The sequence below is a fragment of the Glycine max genome, chromosome 13 (assembly GCF_000004515.6).
Source record: "Glycine max cultivar Williams 82 chromosome 13, Glycine_max_v4.0, whole genome shotgun sequence".
NCBI lineage: Eukaryota > Viridiplantae > Streptophyta > Magnoliopsida > Fabales > Fabaceae > Glycine > Glycine max.
The window spans coordinates 3,841,552-3,845,310 of NC_038249.2; the positions used below are offsets into that span (position 1 = coordinate 3,841,552).

Sequence of the window (3,759 nt, forward strand, 5' to 3'; positions counted from 1 at the left end):
GACCAACAGAGGGATGCACCAGCTGCAGACCCTGAGGACTACATACAGCCGCCCAGCCCCCAGGTTCCAGTGGCATTTGACCCCCCTCCATATGTGGTAAGATTATTTGCGCGTTTAATGTTTTATGAGTTGTTGTTTATTTTGAATTCCATAATAAATGTTTTTACTGACTTTGACAGGATGATTACGAGGGATATGAGGCGATTGCACAGAGGTTGGAGCGTGTGCTCAACCTTAGGATAGTCACTGCAGGCACAGAGTTATATGACATTATGCAGGACTGCCTGACGATCGCGAGAGGGGGACCCAGTGCTGATGGGACGGTCAGGGCTCGTCAGAGACGCCGCACGGACCATTGATCATTGTATTTATTTTGTTGTGTTGTAGTTGACATGAATATTTGTAATTATTACAGTTTTTGTTTAATATAATTGACGTGTTTTGCACAGTTTATTATTTTATAATATAGTTTGTTATTCCGATTGTTTGTGGTCCTTAAGCGAAGTTTACGGTTGTTTTAAATTTATTTTTAAAAAAAGGGAACCTAGAATCATGAGTTTTGTTTGTCAGAATTACATAAAAAATAAAAGTTTTTAAAATGATTAATAATTCATAAGTGAACCCTTTTTCCATGTTCAAGTACCCATGTTTGTAAGAATTAAATAAATGAACCCTTTTTCCATGTTTGTAAGAATTACATAAAAAACATAAGTTTTTAAAATCATGAGTTTTGTTTGTAAGAATTACATAAATGAACCTTTTTTCCATGTTCAAGTACCCATGTTTGGGATTTTTTTGCGTGGGTGTGCCTGTGCCCTGAGACAACGGAGGGTGGCCATTTCTCATGTTTGGACGTCAAAGAATCCAAAAAAAATAGTCCCGTTCCATGGTTCCGTCAACTAACACGTCAAAACAAAGCCTCAAAATCCAAAAAAATACGAAATGAACCCTTTTTCCATGTTCAAGTACCCATGTTTGGGATTTTTTTGCGTGGGTGTGCCTGTGCCCTGAGACAATGGAGGGCGGCCATTTCTCATGTTTGGACGTCAAAGAATCCAAAAAAAATAGTCCCGTTCCATGGTTCCGTCAACTAACACGTCAAAACAAAGCCTCAAAATCCAAAAAAATACGAAATGAACCCTTTTTCCATGTTCAAGTACCCATGTTTGGGATTTTTTTGCGTGGGTGTGCCTGTGCCCTGAGACAATGGAGGGCGGCCATTTCTCATGTTTGGACGTCAAAGAATCCAAAAACAATAGTCCCGTTCCATGGTTCCGTCAACTAACACGTCAAAACAAAGCCTCAAAATCCAAAAAAATACGAAATGAACCCTTTTTCCATGTTCAAGTACCCATGTTTGGGATTTTTTTGCGTGGGTGTGCTTGTGCCCTGAGACAATGGAGGGTGGCCATTTCTCATGTTTGGACGTCAAAGAATCCAAAAAAAATAGTCCCGTTCCATGGTTCCGTCAACTAACACGTCAAAACAAAGCCTCAAAATCCAAAAAAATACGAAATGAACCTTTTTTCCATGTTCAAGTACCCATGTTTGGGATTTTTTTGCGTGGGTGTGCCAGTGCCCTGAGACAACGGAGGGCGGCCATTTCTCATGTTTGGACGTCAAAGAATCCAAAAAAAATAGTCCCGTTCCATGGTTCCGTCAACTAACACGTTAAAACAAAGCCTCAAAATCCAAAAAAATACGAAATGAACCCTTTTAACAATTAATTTTTTGGACCACTGAAACAACGCATTCAACTTTATTATGGGAATTAAACATGCCGTAAACATATAAAGGATACATCAACGAAAAAACAAAAAAATTAAACATGACATTCAGTTCTTTAGCGACGTCCCACTGACCTCGTCTTCAACATATTTAGTAAAGACAGCTAAAATTTCTATTGGTCCATATTTTTTCCAGTAGTTAGATTGTACTAACACCTTCAGCAGTTCTTCGTTGGTGATCAGCTCATTTATTTCATATTTTATAACCGTATCTGAATACTCAAACCGAGCTGGTTGGCGGAAAAACAATCGTCTTACCGTTTGTGATTCGTGAATTCCAAGAGGGGGAATCCCTTTAGGTGCAACTTGCTTGATTAAATTCTTCAGTTCATCGATGGTACATGTTGAAGGAATTTGAAATTTCTTAGGATTTTTTCCTGTGAACGCGCAACCAACAAATTTGTTCTGCGGTGGCATGTTCCATTTGCCGTTGTAATACAGGATCGCGTCATGAATACGAGGCATAGTGCGTTCAAGTAAGTTTATTATTCCATCTGGTGTTCTTCCAACGGTGCATAATAACTCAATCGGACCAACACAAGAAAATTGATCATTACACATTAACATTGTGTTGACATCGTCATCATTTATCAATTTGATACACTCAAAGCGAATTTGGTTACCTGTATCGGTGAATGGCTTCCGGTAGTGAATTTCATCCAAAAATTGTTTGTCGGATAGCTGAAGGGTATTGTTTATTCTGGTTTTTAGGCTTGCAAAATCACACCTATTTGGTACTCGAATGGGCACCGGAGTTGAAGTTTGGAAGTAAACCCCAGTATCATTGTGAATAATCGATCCATTTGGATAAATGAAAGCCAACCTTGAGTTGACAATCGTCTGAGTGCTAGTTTCTCCTAGAAATGCCATAGTTTGTGTATCAGTTGGGAGATTATTTGAAAGCAAGATAATGTGTGATTTAGTAGCCTAGTCTGCCATATATATAGATGGTTGTGACCGAGCCTTTGTTTAACTTTGTTTACAAAAAAATAGACACGCGTAAATGTGTAGTCAAGTCAGCCAATGTGTTGTCGCTAATGTGTAGTCAAGTCAATCAATGTGTTGTCGAGCGACTGCTAGTTTCAAAATGTGTACTGAAGTCAGCCAATGTGTTGTCACGCTCAAACTGTAATACGCATGCATGTCATTATGTGTTGTCAATTATGACAATGATGTATGCTGCACGCGTAAATGATTTTTGTTGGACCAACAATTTCCTTGCTTAACCAAACGAGTAGTTGATAATATTAATTGGTTAGTAACGGGTTACAACGAATTATATCGCATAATGAATACAATTAAATAAACAATGCATGTTTAGTCTTCATTTAGGTCTACATAGTGTGTTTTGAATGACATCAAGCTTGTGTATTGCTGCATTCTACTAATATATGGAATTGCCCATTGCTTTGCCTGAGAATAACAATTGGTTGACCACAACAGCGCTGGGGGCGGCAACGGACAATGGTCTTTCAAATAAACCTGTTGTACATGAACAAACATTATATCATGCGCTGACCGTGCCAAACGAACCAGCGAAGTCATTGCATAATTGTTACACTAACTATATTCAATGTACCTGAACAAAATGATTTCCAAACACGTGACCGACACATATGATGCGGTGGCCAGAAGAGTCAGGTGGTGGTTGACTTCTAAGAGGGAAAAATGTCATGCTTTGTTGTTGGGACAACGATACAAGGATTACGTTATACTGTGAAGCAATCACATATCCCATGTCTGTTATATCCATCCACTTGTCCACACTAACCTGAATGAACCAAACATACACATGTAAGTAATTTAAACATTGTTATTAAAAAAAATTAACCTAAAAACATATCTTTGAAAATCCATCAACAAGTAGGGACAACTTTAATTGTTCAAATCTCTCTGTGCCACCGAAGAGGTTGATGTACTCATGCGACCACCTGCCAAGTTCTTTAAGCAATTCATTACGCACTAACGGCCA

At 38.6% G+C, this 3,759-nt stretch overlaps 1 long non-coding RNA gene across 1 annotated transcript; it reads right to left on the reverse strand.

The window, feature by feature from the left end:
- Nucleotides 1–3,169: 3,169 nt before the first annotated feature.
- On the reverse strand, nucleotides 3,170–3,429 carry LOC121173365 (uncharacterized). Its single transcript, XR_005888078.1, has 2 exons — nucleotides 3,367–3,429; nucleotides 3,170–3,269 (listed from the first exon to the last, which is right to left on the reverse strand). It is a non-coding gene; the product is annotated as an uncharacterized lncRNA (long non-coding RNA).
- Nucleotides 3,430–3,759: the final 330 nt, after the last annotated feature.